Raw genomic sequence first — 19,822 nt, forward strand, 5'->3', positions numbered from 1 at the left:
ATCCGGAGGACGATTTATTTAAAGTTAATTGAAAATATTAACTTATTAATTTTCTGGAAGTCACTATATAAATACTTTAATGAAAATTAATTTAAATACATACTATTTAATTTTACCGACTTCCGGAATTCGGTATTATAATTTTTTTTGTTTTTTATTTTACACAAAACCGTCCTCCGGAAGACAATTTAAATAAAATTAAATCAAAATATTTCTCAATTTTGTTTTTTATATTTAATTGAGATAACATAAAATATTATTATTTATTTATTTATTTAATACCGACATCAAGAGGTCGTTTTTATTGTAATTCATTTTTTTTGGGAAATATTCCGATCTCCAGAGGTTAAAATTTGGTTTTTCCGCTTTATTTTACATGAAAACCGACTACTTGACCGACTACAAGTAGTCGGTTTTCTAAAGTTTTATTGATTTTTTTATTCTTTTTAACAATACCGACCTTCGGAGGTCGGAAATTACCGACCTCCATTTGAGGTCGGTATTCACTATTTTTTTAGTAGTGGACCCAGGAGCAAGTTTATCTTTTGTAACCCCTTATGTTGCAAATAAGTTTGATGTTCTTCCTGAGAATCTTTGTGAACCCTTCTGTGTTTCTACACCTGTTGGGGAGTCTATACTAGCAGAAAGAGTCTATCGTGATTGTCCCGTTTCCATCAATCACAGGAGCACCATGGCTGATTTAGTTGAGTTAGACATGGTGGATTTCGATGTCATTCTAGGTATGGACTAGCTCCATGTCTGTTATGCATCAAAAAATTGTAGAACTCGAGTTGTCAAGTTTTAGATTTCTAATGAGCCACTCATAGAGTGGAGTAGTAGTTCAGCAATGCCTAAGGGTCGTTTCATTTCATACCTTAAGGAGAGAAAGTTAGTTTCAAAGGGTTGTATCTATCACTTAGTCCGAGTTAATGACTCTAGTGTTGAGATATCTCCCATTCAGTCAGTTCCTATAGTAAGAAAGTTTCCAGAAGTCTTTCCTGATGATCTACCCGGAGTCCCTCGTCATATCTCTATTCCGCCATATAGAATGACACCAACAGAGTTGAAAGAGCAATTGAAAGATCTCCTGGATAAGAATGTCTAACCTTGGGGCGCTCCGGTCTTGTTTATGAGAAAGAAAGATGGTTCCCTTAGGATGTGTATAGATTACCGCTAATTGAACAAGGTTACCATCAAGAACAAGTATCCTCTTCCAAGAATTGATGATTTATATGATCAACTTCAGGTTGCCACCTGTTTTCTAAGATAGACCTCATATCAGGCTACCATCAGTTGAAAGTAAGGGAATGTGATATTCCCAAGACAGCATTCAAGACCCATTATGGTCATTATGAGTTTCTGGTCATGTCGTTCGGTTTAACTAATGCATCAACAGCGTTCATGGACCTTATGAATAGAGTCTTCAAATCTTATTTAGATATGTTTTTTAACGTCTTCATTGATGACATACTAATCTATTCAAGGAATAAATAAGATCATGCTGGCCATCTCAGAGTAGTTCTTCAGACATTGAACGAAAAGGAGTTGTATGCCAAGTTCTCTAAGTGTGAGTTTTGGCTTGAGTCTGTGGCATTCTTAGGCCACATTGTGTCTGGAGAAGGAATTAAAGTAGATACTAAGAAAATTGAGGCAGTACAGAATTGGCCTAGACCCACATCTCCAACTAATATTAGGAGTTTCTTGGGGTTGGCTGGATATTATAGAAGGTGTGTCGAGAGATTTTTATTTATTTCATCTCCTTTGACCAAGTCGACTCAGAAAGCAGTGAAGTTTCAATGGTCTGAAGCTTGTGAGAAAAACTTTCAGGAATTGAAGAAGAGGTTAACTACTGCCCTAGTTTCGACCTTACCGGAAGGTACTCAAGGTTTTGTGGTGTATTGTGATGCATCTAGAGTTGGTTTGGGTTGTGTGTTAATGTAGAATGGCAAAGTCATAGCTTATGCCACCAGACAGTTGAAAGTTCACGAGAAGAACTACCCAACCCATGATCTAGAGTTGACTGCTGTAGTTTTCGCTTTGAAGATATGACGTCATTATTTGTATAGTGTTCATGTGAATGTGTTCACCGATCACAAGAGCCTTCAATATGTGTTCACTCAGAAAGAGCTTAATCTCAGACAAAGAAGGTGGTTAGAGTTACTCAAGGATTAGGACATGAGTATTCTTTATTACCCAGGTAAGGCTAATGTTGTTGTTGATGCCTTAAGCAGGTTGTCTATGGGTAGTACCGCCCATGTTGAGGAAGAAAAGAGAGAGTTAGCAAAATATGTGCACAGACTTACACGTCTGGGAGTCAGACTTATGGATTCCACAGAAGGAGGAATAGTAGTGACAAATGGGGCTGAATTATCTTTAGTGTTAGAAGTGAAAGAAAAGCAAGACCAAGATCTTTTATTGCTTGAATTAAAGGCAAGTGTTCATAAGCAAAAAGTGATGGCTTTTGAACAAGGGGGGATAGTGTTTTGAAGTATCAAAGTGGATTGTGTGATTGGGTATACTTTAAAGTTCCACCCATGAAAGGTGTTATGAGATCTAGTAAGGAGGGGAAGCTTAGTCCCCGATATATTGGATCTTATCAAATAATCTAAGAGGATTGGCAATGTAACTTATGAGTTGGAGCTACCACAAGAGTTAGCCACGATTCATCCGGTGTTTCACATACCCATGTTGAAGAAATGCATGGGTGATCCTTCATTGATCATACCAACTGAAGATATTGGGATCTATATAGCTTATCTTATGAAGAGATTCTTGTTGAGATTCTAGATTACCAAGTTCGCTAGTTGAGAACAAAAGAGGTAGCATCAGTCAAAGTTCTGTGGAGAAATTAGTTTGTAGAGGAAGCTACTTGAGAAGCTAAGGAAGATATGAAGAAAAGATATCCCCATCTCTTTGAAACCGGAGAAATTCCAAAACAAGGTACTAATACTTTTTTTAGTATTTATTTATAAGATTAGCATGTTGTAATTGCATTGCTTGTTGGGTGTTTGAGTTGAATGTTAAATGTTACACCCCTAGCCTACTAAGAGTAATCTCATTCGAAGACAAATGTTCCCAAGGGGGAGATATTGTAACATCTCGCAATTTGAAATAGCTAGGAAGAAGCTAAGAATTAGAAATAGTCATTTTTGGAAAGAATGAAAATCTAGAAATTTGTTTAAGTTAAGAAAAGTTGAGTTTTGGTCAACTTCAAAACGGACATAACTCCTAGCTCAGGAAGGTGTAATTACTTATATGGTTGGAAAGCTCTTGGAATGATCTTTCCAACGCCACCAAGTTTGCGTGATTTCGAGTTCGTATGAGTAAGTTATACCCTTTGGAATTTGGGTTGTTCAAATAAGGAAATGTCCAATCCGGATTTTTAAGGGGTATTTTAGTCTTTTCCTTGCCCTATTATTCTAATCAATTTTTAGGAGTTTAATATGGGTCAAATCAGATTTTAGTCAGTTTTAGAAATTGGAAATTTACGCTAGGGATTGGAGAAAGGAGAAAAGAGGAGAAAGAATAAGAGAGGGCAAGATTCATCAAGATCGATCCATTTAGTTGTGGTTTTCGCCAAGGATTCATTCCTACCAGGTACGTGAGATTTTCATAACGTTGGGATCGTTCTCCCACGTGCCAAACATATTTGTTTCAGCATGGATTCGTCCTAAAAGAGTTTGAAAGTTGAAGTTCTTGATATTTATTCTTGATTTTTATGTTGTTATTGAATTTGGTTGATATGGGGAAGTTTCTAAGATCGTTACGTCGTATTATAGAGTCGTTTCGAGTAAGGTTCTTAGGTACATTTGTTGGGTATCTATATAAAAAATGAATTTGAGAAAAAGAATCGAGTTTGGGCGAATTGGGGATAGAAAATGAAGAAGAAATTTCGTCGAACGAAATTTGACACTAGGGGTGCGTCGCGGAGAAGGTTCCCAAATTTGGGAATTTCTGTTTCGCATCGCGGAGCTGACGCAGAGTGTTCTGTCTAAAAAGTTGTCTTCGAAACCAAAAATTAAATATGCCTCCGCGTTGCGGACCCACCCTCATATTTTGATATTTCGGTATTTTCTCATGTTTAGCTATCTACAAATCACGATTCTTGAATCCATAATTCAATTCAAGAATCAGTTAAGAGTTAAGTCAAGATAAGTTCTTAAAGTTTTCAAAAGTCTTTCACAAATATTTTAACTTTGTTTTAAGGCTTAAGTTCAAGTTAAGCAAAGAGTAAAGATTTGAAGTTTCATTTCTTCAGAGAGGTATATGGGAACTAAGTATTCCTAAGAAGTTTGAAAATGTTTTCACATTTTGAGAAAGAAAAGGGAACATCGATTCCAAGAGAGCTTTTACGCTAAGTTTTGAGTAATTATCTCAAACCAAATAAAGAAGTTGTTTTAAAACATATGAGCTATGTATATTTTTGGCAGTAGTATTGAGCACCGATATGGGGATGCAAGTTCGTATTAACTCAAGTCTCCATAAACCATGTAGCCATCATGGGTATTAATGGGTCATACTTTTTAGATGATCACATAAGTTAAGCTAGTGGATCCATTAACTTAAATAGTTCTATATGACGGCAAAGTATAGGACAGTCTGGCAGCGTGATGGTAAGAATGTTGTATCACCACTTAGGCTCATAGTGGTGGTTGTCGGTTAGAGAATCTCCCACGGAAATCGTATTATTTTCTTATATGAGTAAAGTTGAGTTTGTTATTGCTTTATCTTTAACGAACTAAGTTGGATGCAACTGTTTTATAAGTTTTTTTTATATATTGCATGTGCTTCATTGCTTTATATTTGAGTTAAGTTATTCAGAAGTTGAGAAGAGTCAGGTAAGTGTTTCCTCTCAGAATCCTTCCAAGCCTATATTTTGTTTTAGCATTCCAACTCGCATACTCGTACATTCAATGTACTGATGTCAGTTGGCCTGCATCATACTATGATACAGATGCAGGTAACCAGGATCAGCATCCAGCGCCTCGTTGATCCAGCTTGAGCATTCGGAGTCTGTTGGTGAGCCTCGTTGCATTTCAGAGGACTCCTTTATTTGCTTTCTAGTTTTTCAGATGTTAGGATGATCGGTGGTCCTATCTCGACATCCCTCCTTGTTTTAGAGGCTTCATAGACAATTAGTAGTCGGATATCTTTACATTGTCATTTCAAATGTTAAGACTTGAGTTGCCATTTGGGCCAAGTTGAATGTTGACTTTTAAACATTTTAAGCTATTTGACTAAGTTATTTGAGTAAGTTCAGTTTTGAGACAGTTGAGTTATTTAGCATGTGAATCTCTTTCTTAACTGCTTATAGTCTTCCACTGAGTTAAGTAAGCCAGGCTAAGGGTTCGCTTGTGGCCAGCAATGGTATTCGAGTGCCGACCACGTCCAGGGTGTAGGCTCGGGGTGTGACAAAAGAGAAATTAGAAAAGGGTAGAAAATCCTCATTGTCACCTAGCCCTTACTATCGTCGTTGTTGCGAACCCTCCTTGGAAACTTGTTGGTTGTTGCCGCCGTCGTTGGCTCGTTCCTAACCCTAATTTTACTCTCTAGGTTTAGAGTAAAACTAAAAAGTAAAGATTAAGCGCCAAGCGGCAAGTACTAACTACTAAGTAGGATACTGAAAATCTAATATAGAATCTACTTATGTATTAAATTATTTATATATAATATTTAGGAAGGGTAAAGTAGTAAATAACTATCGTCTTATTGGGTTATCGGTTTACCTAATAATCCAATAGGAAAAACCAAAACCGTACCAATAACCCAATAATTTTTTTTATAAACCCATTAAAAACCCAATAACCCAATAACATTTTTTCGGTTAGATTTATTGGTCGGTTCAGTTTTTGCACACCCTTAGTCCTGGGAGAGAGGGTGGTGGAGGCCTTGGGGCACGGCACCTCGAGGTCCTGGGGAAAGGGGTGGGGGCCTCGGGGGTGGGGGGAAGGGGTGGGGGCCTCGGGCCTCTGGGTGCTTCGAGGCGCCAGATTTAAGGGCTATTAACACACGATAAATCAGGGAATTTGGGTAATTCCTAATAAGGTCTTTGTAAATGTGGAAATAGGCTTTTAAAAAATGGTGTGATTGTACGCAGTGGTTCCCTCATTACGGAGGTACTGATAAGCTTTTTCAAAAAAGAATTGGGTGCTCCGAGGCGCCAGATCCATGGGTAACACACGAAATATCCGAAAATTTCTAAAAACATGCTTGTAAATACGGAAATAGGCATTAAAATATTGGTGTAAGTATACACAGTGGTTCCTACGAAGGTCCACAAAAAAAAATCAAAAAAAATCTTAGGTGCTCCGAGGCGCCAGATCATGGGCTAATACACACGAAAAATTGGGAATATGGTAGTTCCTAAAAAAGGGCATGTAAATGCGGATATAGGCGTTAAAAAATTGTGTGAGTATACGCGGTGGTTCCTCAACTTATTATGGAGGTCCTCATAAAGTTTTTTCAAAAAGATATTTTGGTTGCTTAGAGGCATTTGATCCATGGGCTTATACACACAAAAAATTAGAGAATTTGGGTAATTCCATAAAACAACTTGTAAGTGCGGAAATGGGCATTAAAAATTGTCTAAGTATACGCGGTGGTTTCCCAACTCATTACGGAAGTCCTCATAAAGTTTTTTTTAAAAAAAAATTGGTTGTTACGGGGGGCTGGATCAATGGGTAAATATTAACACACGAAAAATTGAGAAATTTGGGTAATTCTTAAAAGGGGATTGTAAATGCGGAAATATGCATTAAAAATGGTTTGAGAATACGCGGTGGTTCCCCAACTCATTACGTAGTTCCTCATAAAGTTTTTTTTTTTAAAAAAAATTGGGTGCTTCGAGGCGCTAGATTAGTGGGCTTGTAAATGCGGAAATTTGGGTAATTCTTAAAAGGGGCTTTTAAATGCGGAAATATGCATTAAAAATGGTGTGAAAATACGCGGTGGTTCCCCAAATCATTACGTAGTTCCTCATAAAGTTTTTTTAAAAAAAAAAATAGGTGCTTCGAGGCGCCAGATTAGTGGGCTTGTAAATGCGGAAAATTGGGAAATTTGGGTAATTCCTTAAAAAGGGTTTGTAAATAAGAAAATAGGTGTTAGAAAATGATGAGAGTATACGTGGTAGTTCCCCAACTCATTACAAATGTCCTCATAAGGTGTTTACAAAAAGAAACATTTTGGGTGCTCCGAGGCCCAAATCCATGGGTTAATACACACGAAAAATCAACAAATTTGGTTAATTCCTAAAAAATGACTTCTAAATGCAAAAATAAGTGTTAAAAATTAATGTGAGTGTACGCGGCGGTTCCCCAACTCATTACGGAGGTCGTTGTAAAGTTTTTTTTTAAAAAAAAGAATAGGTGCTTCGAGGCGTCATATCCATGGGCTAATACACACGAAAATTGGAAAATTTGGGTAATTATCATAAAGGACTTGTAAATGCGATAATAGGCATTATAAAATGGATTGAGTATACGCGGTGGTTTCCTAACTTATTACGGAGTTCCTTATAAGAGATTTCAAAAAATATTTTTTTGAGCTCCGAGGCGCCAGATCTATGGGCTAATACACACGAAAAATCGGGAAATTTGGGTAATTCCTAAAAATGGACTTGTAAATGCGGAATTATGCGTTAAAAAATTGGTCTGAGTATACATAGTGGTTCCCCAACTCATTACGAATGTCCTCAAAAAGTTTTATCAAAAACAATCCTAAGTGTTCTAAGGCGCCAGATCCATTGACTAATATACACAAAAAATCAAGCAATATGGGTAATTCCTAAAAAAGACTTGTAAATGCGAAAATAGGCCTTAAAAATGTAGGAGTATTTGCAGTGGTTCCCCAACTCATTATGAAAATCCTCATAAAGTTTTTTTCAAAAATATATTTTGGTTGCTCAGAGGCACCTTCTCCATGGGCTTATACACACACAAAATTAGGGAATTTGGGTAATTCCTAAAAGGAGCTTGTAAATGCGGAAATAAACGTTAAAAAATGGTCTAAGTTAATGCAGTGGTTCCCTAACTCATTACGGAGGTCCTTATGAAGTTTTTTTCAAAAAATAAGTTTGTTGCTTCGAGGGGCCAGATTCATGGGCTAATACAAACGAAAAATTGAAGAATTTGAGTAATTCTTAAAAAAGGCTTGTAAAATGCGGAAATAGACGTTAAAATGGTGTGAATATATTACAGAGTTCCTCTTAAAGTTTTTTTTAAATAAACCTTGGGTGCTTCGAGGCGTCAGATCCATGGGCTAATCCAAACAAAAAATTGGGGAATTTGGGTACTTCCTAAAAGAGGACTTGTAAATGCAGAAATAGGCGTTAAAAATGGTGTGACTATACGGGGTGGTTCTCCAACTCATTACGGAGTTCCTCATTCAGTTTTTTCGAAAAATAATTTTGGGTGCTCCGAGTCGCTAGATCCATTGTCTAATACACACAAAAAATCAGGGAATTTGAGTAATTTCTAAAAGGGGCTTGTAAATACGGAAATAGACGTCAAAAGAATGGTTACGCGGTGGTTTCCCAACTCATTATGAACGTCCTCATAAAGTATTTTTAAACAAAAAAGTTTGTTGCTCCGAGGGACCAGATCCATGGGCTAATACAAACGAAAAATTGAGGAATTTGAGTAATTCTTCAAAAAGGCTTGTAAAATGCGGAAATAGGCGTTAAAAAGGGTATGAGTATATGGCGAAGTTCCTCTTAATTTTATTTCTAAAAAAACTTGGGCGCTCTGAGGCGTCAGATCTATGGGCTAATACACACGAAAAATTGGAAAATTTGGGTAATTCCTAAAATGGGCTTGTAAATATGGAAATAGGCGTTAAAAAATGGTGTGAGTAGACGCGGTGGTTCCCCAACTCAATAGGGAGGTCCTCATAAAGTTTTTTTTAAAAAATGTTTTTGGGTGCTTCGAGGCGCCAGATGCATGGGCTAAATACACACGAAAATTTGGAGAATTTGGATAATTCCTAAAAAAGGGCTTGTAAATGCGAAAATAGGCATTAAACAAATGATGTGAGTATATGAGGTGGTTCCCCAACTCATTACGGAGGTCTTCATAAAGCTTTTTTGAAAAAACAAATTTGGGTGCTCCGAAGCGCCAGATCTATGGGCTAATACACAACAAAAATAAGGAAATCTAGATGATTCCTAAAAAAGTCTTGTACATGCGGAAATAGGCTTTAAAAAAATGGTGTGAGTATACGCGGTGGTTACCCAACATATTACAGATGTCCTCATAATTTTTTTAGGTGCTCCGAGACGCCAGATTCATGGGCTAATACACACGAAAAATTAGGTAATTTGGGTAATTCCTTAAAAAGTGCTTGTAATGCGGAAATATGCGTTAAAAAATTAGTGTCAGTATAAGTGATGGTTCCCCAACTCATTACAGAGGTCCTCATAATGTTTTTTCAAAAAGAAATTTTAAGTGCTCCGAGGCGCCAAATCCATGCGTTAATACAAAACAAAAATCAAGGAATTTGGGTAATTCTTAAAAAGGCTTGTAAATGCGGAAATAGACATTAAAAATGGTGTGAGTATACGTGGTTGTAAATGCGGAAATAGGCATTAAAATGGTGTGAGTATTCGCGATGGTTCCCCAACTCATTATAGATTTCCTCATAAAGATTTTTCAAAAAAATAAATTGGGTGCTCCGAGGCGCCAGATCCATGGGCTATACACATGAAGAATCAGGAAATTTGGGTAATTCCTAAAAAAGGACTTGTAAATGCGAAAATAGACATTAAAAAAATGATGTGAGTATACGCGGTGGTTCCCCAACTTATTACGGAAGTCCTCATAAAGTCTTTTCAAAAAAAAATTTAGGTGCTCCGAGGCGCCATATCCATGGGCTAGTACACACGAAAAATCGAGAAATTTGGTTAATTTCTAAAAAAGGGCTTGTTAATGCCGAAACAGACGTTAAAAAAATGGTGTGAGTATACGCGGTGGTTTCCCAAGTCATTACGGAAATCCTCATTAAGTTTTTTCAAAAAAATATTTTGGATGCTTCGGGACGCCAGATCTGTGGGCTAATACACACGAAAAATTATGAAATTTAGGTAATTACTAAAAAAATGGATTATAAATACGGAAATTTGCGTTAAAAAAAGTATGTGAGTATTTGTGGTGGTTCCCCAACTCATTACGGAGGTCCTCATAGAATTTTTTCAAAATAAAATAAAATTGGGTTCTCTGAGGTGCCACATCCATGGGCTAATACACACGAAAAATTGAGGAATTTGGGTAATTCCTAATAAAAAAGCGTGTAAACGCGAAAATAGCCGTTAAAAAAATAATGTGAGTATATGTGGTTGTCACTCCTCTAGGCTACCCCTTAACGTAAAAATGGGACCTAGGATCATGAGTGACCCCAAGCTAACTCTGAAGCTGGCATATCATAAGCATACTAAAACAACTTAATAAAAAGATATTATGCGGAAGCTAAAACAAAAGATAACTAAAAGATGGGGAATACCCAATACTGATCTGAATATATATAGAGTTCAATGATACTGAACATTCACTCAAATCTAAGGCTGAATCTAATACTATGTTTGAAAAAGCCTCTACTGACTAGAGTTGTTGGGACATGCCCCCAGCTAACTCTAGCAAAACTGAAAAATGAAATAAAAGACTGAATATGAAAAACATGTCTATTGTCCTCGTAAAATGAGGACTCATCACTGAAGCTGTTAAATACGGATCGAGAATCGATCTATGCGTGATCTAGATATTGAACACCTGAACCTTCATCATGAAAGGATCTAGCGCAGAGTATGCTTCAGTATTTGGAATGTACTGAGCATGCAGTATATAGATAATAGTTGAACAAGATATGTAAACTGAACGAAGCACAACTGAACAATGAACATAATCTGAACAGAAACATAGATACTGAAATATAACTGAAAGTTGAGCTAAATGCCAATGACCAAGTACTAATTACGAACATAACATGATGGGACTGAATACTGAAGTATAAACACAAAACCAGGTCAAATGCACTTGAATCTGACTGTGGGAGCTACTATTAACCAACATAAAACCACGTGAGCTAAACGTAGAATCCGATGTATACGCCCCATCAAGAGGACCAAATATACCTTGCCAGGGGTATAAAGGCATGACTAACGTGATCACTAAATCTGATGCCCAATAGAAGGGACTTATTAACCTACATGGGCAAGTAGTTCTAGGACTATGAGGGTACGCTGAACCCTAGTCCAACTCGGTGCTAAGCCTACTCCAAACTGGAAATGTGTATGACATAACATAACTAAAATATTGAATTAGCTCAATATTCTGACATGCTAACTGAAAATGAAACATTTATGTACTGACAATGAAACATTTGAAATTTGAGGCATGTGCATTTGTTTAAGGTCGAGAGAGTACGATACATCGATGTAAAAGATTTCCTTTTTTCTATGAGCTTGGTTTACTTTTAACTAACCTAGCAAGTGTAATTTATGAACTAAAAAAATCTACACAACTAGGGTTCTGAGTTTCACGCAAAGGACTAAGCAACAATTCCACGAAAACATGATAATTCAATTAAGAATACTACAACAACATATCTAAGGTTTTAGAAACCCTAGGTCTAAGCAAGATATAAAAAATCAAGAATCTGACTGAATTCTAGGGACCTAATGGATGAAAGAAATCCACTAGTGAAATCCCACATTCCTGATGACAAAATCTACAGAGAAATACTTCGATTTCGGGGATGGAACTGAAGAAAATCTCCTGTTTGTTCTTGAGGGGTTGGTCGACTCTTTCTTCTCTTGTTACCCTAAGTTCTAATGAATTTTGGTGAATAATCATTTAGGGTAGGTTCTGACTAAATTACTAGGCTTAAACTGAGTAAAATGGCGTAGTTTATATGCCCAAAGAATAGGGGAAAGGACCAAAACGACCCCAACTTAAAATATGACGGAGGTCGAACACGGCACCATTGACGGTCCGTCGTTGGGACCATGACCCGTCAAGTGGATCGTGGTTCTTGGCCACTGTCTACTGGTTCTGGGAGGTTCCCTCTACTGTTCACTTCACGGATCATGTGAAAGACCACAGACCGTAAAGGCCACCCTGGTTCTTCACTTGGGGCTAGGGCCTACTGGTTCAGCTTCACGAGTCTCACCACGACCCTTGTTAAGGACCACACACTGTGAAAGCCATTGTGGTTCTTCACTTAGGCTGAGGGTTTGCTGTTTCAGGACAACGGACCCATCCACGGTCTGTCATCCAGACCACGGCCCGTGGTGGACTCCGTGGTCAGACACTTGAGCCCTAGTGGGTCTATCTTACCTCCACGATCCTTCCCACGCTCGTGTGGGGATCCATGGCCCGTGAAGGGTCTCGTGGTCCACTACTTCTGGGAGGGTGTCAACCACGATGAGGATAACAGACCGTCGTCTTGATCACGGCCTGTGAACCCCTCTATGGTTCACCTGTTTTCTGTTGTTCTGTCTGAGCTAAGTTCTGAGGCGTTACAACAATAGTTCCCCATCTCATTTCAGAGGTCCTCATAAAGTTTTTTCAAAGAAAAAAATTGTGTGCTTCGAGGTGCCAAATCCATGGGATAATGCACACAGAAAATCAAAGAATTTGGGTAATTCCTAAAAGAAGGCTTGTAAATGTAGAAATAGGCATTAAAAAATGGTGTGAGTATACACGGTGGTTCCCAAACTCATTACGGAGGTCCTCATAAAGTTTTTCAAAAAAAATACTTGAGTGCTCCGACGCGTTAGATCCATGGGATAATACACACAAAAAATTGAGAAATTTGAGTAATTCCTTAAAAAAAAAGGGCTTGTAAATGCGATAATAGTCGTTAAAAAATTGTGTTAGTATAAACGGTGGTTCCCCAACTCATTACGGAGGTCCTCATAGAGTTTTTTCACAGAAAAAAGAAAATTTGGGTAATTCTTAAAAAAGGGCTTGTAAATACGGATATATGCGTTAAAAATGGTGTAAGTATATGTTACAACCCAAGAGTACCCTTTATACGTGACAAGGCGTACTGAATCTCGAAAGGTCTCATATAAGCCCCTTAGCATATCATAACATAGAATAAAAGAAATGAAACGGAATTTAAAACTTTATCCATACAATCGAAGTCTTTTATAAAAGCAAGCAGAAGTCTAGACTTGTCTCTGTTGACACCTAATTTTGACCCTCCTCGATAAGATTAATTTTCAAGCTTCTTCAATTTCAAACGATCTAAAATAATTAGTTTTATGAAATTTCAAAATAAAAATAAAATAGCAATAATATAGTTTGCAAGTTATTTCAAATAGTTTGTCACTTGTTATAATTTTTAAATAATAATATGTCTTGTATACAATTATGTATATAATTAGTGTATTTCATAAATATTGGAAAATCGTCTCAAAAAGATTTTGTTCAATTAGATATTTGGTTAGTTTGTTTAGTTATCTAATAGTTTACAAATTTGAGTTAATTAGTTAGTTTATAATTAAGTTAATTATTATATAATTATGTGTCTAATTAGTATATTTTACGAGTGTTCAAAAATTATCTCGGAAGGATTTTAGCTTTATTTAAATATTTGGTTATTTAGTCGTTTATATTGTTAAAGTAATTAGTTTATAATTAAGTTAATTATTTTACTTCGTTAAGATTGAGAAGCTCATAAATTAATCATATTAATTCATCATATCTAAGTCTTAGTCGAATTTACTAGCGAAATTCAATTTGGTCAAATCAATAATTCATTTGGCTAATATAAAAAGACCAACTTGGGCCATTCACTTATATTTTCTGGCAGCCCATTTTAGTTTCCAGCATACCCTTTTCATTTTATTTTATTCCCCAATTCAACAGATCCGGCCCAAATCTTTCTTCTCATCAACCTTGACCCAACCCAATCCCCCTATTCACCAAAGAAGACCCAGAAACAGAAAGCGTTAACAGCAGCTAAAGCGACAAAGCAGCAGTTGCAAGACGGTAAGGCAGCGCCATCGACGTCTCCAAACGACGTCGATTTTTCCGTCAAAACACACGGAGCAGCGAGGAACGAGACAGAACACTTCAAATTTTGTCGTCTCCCTCACGTCCCTATCCGTTAATGTCGCAGCAGCAGTCGTACAAACACGCGTTTCTCCCCTTTCCTCTTACGGAATGGGTTGAAATCTTAGAGGAAAGGGTGTTTGGTCGAATTGGGGAAAGAATTCAATTTTTGAATTTGGAATTCATCCTCTTTCCCCCCAAAATCTACCCTAATCTCTCCTATATAATCATCTCTTCCATTCATCTGAGGGGGGGGATTTTTTTTTTTAGAACAAGGATTGGAAGAAAAGAGAAAAGAGATAGGAGTCAGCTAGTATAGGAAACAAAAAATACACTAAAGATATAATTTTTGAAATCACAGAGACTAGGGGAACATTTTCGCTTGCTCTTGTTCCATTCATCAGAGTTCTTGGAGTCTTGTCTTGGCGGTGGAAGTTTGTCTCTGTTCAGCTTGCTGCTGTCCCAAGTTTGCTGCACTAAAGAAGGTAACACTCTTCCATTTACCATACTCTCTCCGACTTCGCTGTTTTAATAAGGCGTCATTTGAAATCTTGCTATCTTAATGTATTGAGTTTGTTCTTAAGGACATCTTGATTCAGTTCCATACTGATTCAAAGATGGACATTTAGTTGAGTTTGTCACTTCTTTGTTTAGGTGTGCAAGTTTGCTCGTTTCGCTATTTTTCGTCTCGAATGTGCGTATGTAAATGTCGAAATGTCCTAAGCAGAGTTCCTCTTGCAATTTCAGTATAGCTAATTTGGTTTGAGTCTTGATTTTAAGTCGAGCCTTGTTTCCGTTGCGAGTTCATGATTTGGTCTATGACTTAAGTTCTGTTTTTCTGCTCATATATATGTATATATTCATAGCTTGTATGTGAAAAATCAGTCGAGTTTTTCTGTTTGTCCAAGTCCAAATCTTTCCTTGATACATTAGCGTCCTATTTTGGCGCGTCCTTAGCTCATGTTCAATCAGTAAGTTGGGTTAGACATATGTCTCCTAGGCTGCTTTCTTTTCCTCTTTTCTCTTCCAATATATGTTTGAGTCATATGTTGCCTCCATAATAGATGATATGGTAAGAATCATTGACCTTATTTGACAGATTTTAATATGAAATGGTCTTGTTCCTTCGAAACATCCTCGGCAAGTTCTTTGTGTTGTGCGCATTTACTTAAATTTTCGGATCCGCTTATGAAATTTTGGTATGAATGATGTCAATTTGGTTTTTCTTTGTGAGTGTTGATTGACTTTTATTAGGTGTTTCGTCATCTTGTTCAAATTTTGGTCACTCTTATTTCCATTTTTATAATTTTTAATTACTATCGTGATTTATTTATTTTTCGGCAGACTTTATTTTCCTGATTTGCTTTACTGTTTTGATATGCTTCTGTTCATGTCCTATTTTTAGTGAAATTAATATTAGTCTCTTTTAGTTTTGTCTTGAAGAATTATCTTAGGTGTATTAGTCTTTGGTGCTAAAAAATTATATTATAGTTGCCGCTTTTTTTTATTTTATTTTAATGTTATGTCGTTGTTAGAATGAATACACTAGTATAGGTTTAGTTTGTTTTATTTGATAAATGTGTTCCATCATAATTTGCTATAAGTTTACAGTTGCCACTTTATGCCTTTTTTTTTTATTTTTTTATTTTTATTTTTATTTTTTTTGTTTGATTAATTTTACTATTAGGTTGTTGTTTGAATGAATACACTAGTATATGTTTAGTTTGTTTTATTTTGATAAATGCGTTCCATTGTAATTTTCAACTCGTTCCAGTTAATTGTTTGGTTGCATTTTGATAATATTGTCGACCACATGTTTGCTTTAGCTATACAAATTATGAAATTTTGGTATGAATGATGTTAATTTGATTTTTCTCCTAATCCTTCTACTAGTTGTCATGGTCGTTGAGTGTATTCATTAAATGTGTCTACCTATCTATAACTACTCATAAATAGAATCGATCTTACTTGAGAAATATTTTAGTATATGTTACCAATTTTGATTTCACATTATAAGGTTCAGACTTAAAAATTTAGTGTTAATTTTGAATGTCTTTCAAGTTATACTAATTGTTTCTTTCCCGTTTGATGCATGAACCCTTGTGATGAGCCCGACGGAACTCTTTCCTTCCACTTGCATCTCCAATGGGCCATTTAGGCCCGAAACTCTTCCCGAATCACCCCCTTTGGTGTCAAGTTCGAAATCACAAGTTTATATAGGGAAAACAGGGGCTGGAAATCGAAACTGTGCCTTGGAAAGCTGAAACCAGGCTGAAAAACGGCCTGTATACACTGATATACCTGCTGTATACACCAATATACAGTCAGAAATATGATATACAGGGCAAAAACGCGAAAACACAGGTGGAAAACGCAAAGATACATAGTTAAAAATGAAAATTACAGATCCGGGAGTTCGAGAATTAGTGATATACATGGCGTACACCTCAAATACATACTTTGTGTATATCATGGGCAAGGAAGATGGAAAAAGGGCCAAAGCCCAAATGAATTATTACTTCTTCCTTTTTTTTTGCAGATTCGGGAAATTTGGGCAAAACCCAAATTCAACATATTCCTCTTAGTTAGTTGTTTATCTATTTGTTGATTGACTGACATTTTATTTATTTTTATGGTTGAATTTAATTAAGTTCCGAAGATAGCCATTTCTCTCTTCTTATATATATATATATATATATATATATATATATTCGAATTAAACTATTTCATACTTAGCTTTGTTTTTTTCTTATTAGTCTCGTCGCTTGAAATTACTCCCCTTTAGGATGATCCCTCTTTAGTTTATTTCCCTTTAAAAAATAACAATTAATAATAATAATAATAAAGTAATAGGATTTCTTATATTTATGTTCCATGCTTAATTTTATTTTTAGTGGTCCCGTCAACACTTGAGGTTTTTCCCTTTAAAAATTTTCTTTTAGCTATTCCCCCTTGATAGAAAATAATAAATAAATAAGTTTTTTTTTTTACTTAGTTAAAATTTCATAATTAATTAAAATGAATGAGTTCTTTTACTTTATTAAACTTTCAAAATTAGTCAAAGTTGTGTGTTCTTTACTTAGTTAAATTTAAAAAAATATTTAGTTAAAGTAAATGAGTTCTTTTACGTCGTTAAAATTTCAAAATTAATCAAAAATCATTTTGGTCAAATCGCCGGTCAACCGCAAGTTAGCGGACATTTCGAGGGCCTAATACCTTCTCGGAATGTACATTTGAACTCGAACCCGTTTTCAATTGATTTTGTCTGTTTAAATCTTTTGAAAACCTTATAGTTTTTTCTTGATTTTTACTAAAAAAATTAAGTGGCGACTCTGTTCTTTTGAGAATTCGATTTCTCGTAAACCATAAGTTTAATCGATTTTTCAGAAACTCAGTCATTTTCCCTTTACATATATTTTTAAATAAAACAGTCTCAATTAGTCGTGTAATACAATCTTTGAATCAAATAGGGACACAACCCTTACAATATTGTCTGAAAATGAAATAACTAGAAACGAAACTCAAAGTGGAACTCCCGTCCTCGAATTATGAGGACTCATTACAAGCAAGGAGAATAGTCGAATCCAAACTTGAACCAAATGAAGATCACCTCAAAGTTTGGACCCTACACTTTGTGGAAAATATGGGTTAGTACAAAAATGCACTAAGTATGATAAGTCATGCATAAAATCATGAAAACATGCTAAATCTGACATTTTAGTTGAAAAGCATGCACTTTACCAAGTTTGAGAATCATCATGAACTTTAGTGTAAAAACATAAGTCATAAGCATATTCAACATATAGATCATCATAGCATAATAGAATTATCTCATAAGTAACCCTAACTCATACTTGTGCAATGCATGGATAAGATCTCATAATCTCATCCATACTAAGTACCACTTTTAGGCCACCATAACCATATTCACCATTCTTTGATATCATCCTTAGTTAATACTCATAGACAAGGAATCATTCACCTTTAACAAGTCATATAAAGGAAAGCAACTTATAGCAACAATCCAAGTTAAGCATCCATCATTAAAAATAGCCCTCATATCAACATACTTAGTAGCATCATCATAAGTATATTCATTTAATAAATCATTATAACATAAAAGGAACACACCATAAATACTCTCAAAGCCTACTTATGCAATGCATGAATGAAATCCCATACTCCCACTCACACTAAGTAGAGCTTCTTGAGAAGCCATAGTTCATAATCACTCATTGTGGGGGTAAGCCTTAACTGACATAAACCATATGAGCTAATTATGGAATCCGGTGTTACCCACACCGAAAAGGATGTCCTACTTGCCTAAGGTAGAACCATTAACTTAGCTTAGGTGGATCCACGAGCTAAATACCTATGAGTGCACATAGTTATAGGATAAGTAGATTGCTACTACATACCCAGCCTCGACTCACGTATGGGCATCCATATCAAGAGATTTCTTCTAGAAACTCTCCCTCAACTCACGTATGAGTTTCCATCTCAATCAATATCTACTCGGTGCTTAGCATTATTCCCCACGGAGTACTTATCATTTCATTACTTGAGTTCATTATTATGGAAGAATGTATCAATACTCAATCCAACATCATTCATAAGATAGCTCCTATATTCAATGGATGAGAATAGCCTTTCAACCTAAGAACCATCATATTATGAGAAAACCTTTCACAACATGTCGTCATCATTCATAAGTGTATAACTGAGAATAGCCTTTCAATCAACATCATTATCATAATCATGGAAACTTCATTCATAAGTGTGTGTGTGTTTGTGAGATAGTAGCCTTTCAACAACACCATAATTACATGATAGTCATAATCACTTTACTCTCAATGTGTTCTTAAAGCATATACATAAATCTCATAATCATGCATAATTCTCATACTTTGCCCTTCAAGGACCATAGATCATAATTCATCAACACAGCTAGAATTACTACATTAGACATGGATGATAACATAATTCAAGTAATCAATTCATTACATTTATAATTCTATAACATTCTACTTGCATCAATCAATACCCACACTTTGAGATCCAATTTGGGAAAATAGGGGAATTCATGGATTCTTGAGTAATTCAACTTAAAATCATATAAAATCATCAAAATATCCGTAAACAAACATAATTCAATCATTAAAAATGAATTTGAAAGGAATTCATGAGATTGAAGTCAAAACCTAGCTTTTCAGATTTCTTACTTTGAAATTGGGGATTTTGAAGGGGCTACATAGGTGAAGGCTACCCATGGATGAAGAGCTACCATACCTTATTGAAGAATTCCCAAGTATTTGAGGAGAAAATCTTGATTCTTCAACCCTAGCTTTACCTTCTTCTTCTTCTTCTTCCTTGGAACTTTCTAGAAAGAGAATATTTGGGGAAAGTTGGTTATTGATTTGGGTTTTGGGATTTTATGAGGTGAATGAGTTGGTTAATGACTTAAAAAGACTTATATAGGTGTATTAAAACTATACAAAATGACCTTACTTAATATTAATTAACATAGGAATTACCTAAACTACCCCTAACTTAACCGAAAAAGACAGCTTACAGGCCCCATCCACGGCCACCACCCACGGGGCATAGACTGACCCATGGCCCGTACTGGTGGGGCGTGGGTTGGGGTCTGCAGCTACTGATCTTGGCCCTTGACCCACGAGACCATACCACGGGGTGTGGACCCACCCACGGGGCTTAGGTCCTGCCATAGGGCAAGGTCTTGGGCTCAATTTTAGGTACAAGGTTAGGGTCCT

The 19,822-nt window shown here is 36.0% G+C and overlaps 1 protein-coding gene across 1 annotated transcript in view; it reads right to left on the reverse strand.

The window, feature by feature from the left end:
* The window catches only part of LOC125838691 (casein kinase 1-like protein 3), a 509,325-nt gene that overhangs the window by 300,655 nt on the left and 188,848 nt on the right, over window positions 1–19,822 (reverse strand). The gene's annotated exons all lie outside the window — the stretch shown is intronic.

Source organism: Solanum verrucosum, unplaced genomic scaffold (assembly GCF_900185275.1).
Source record: "Solanum verrucosum unplaced genomic scaffold, falcon-dt-bn FXZP01000182.1, whole genome shotgun sequence".
Lineage (NCBI taxonomy): Eukaryota > Viridiplantae > Streptophyta > Magnoliopsida > Solanales > Solanaceae > Solanum > Solanum verrucosum.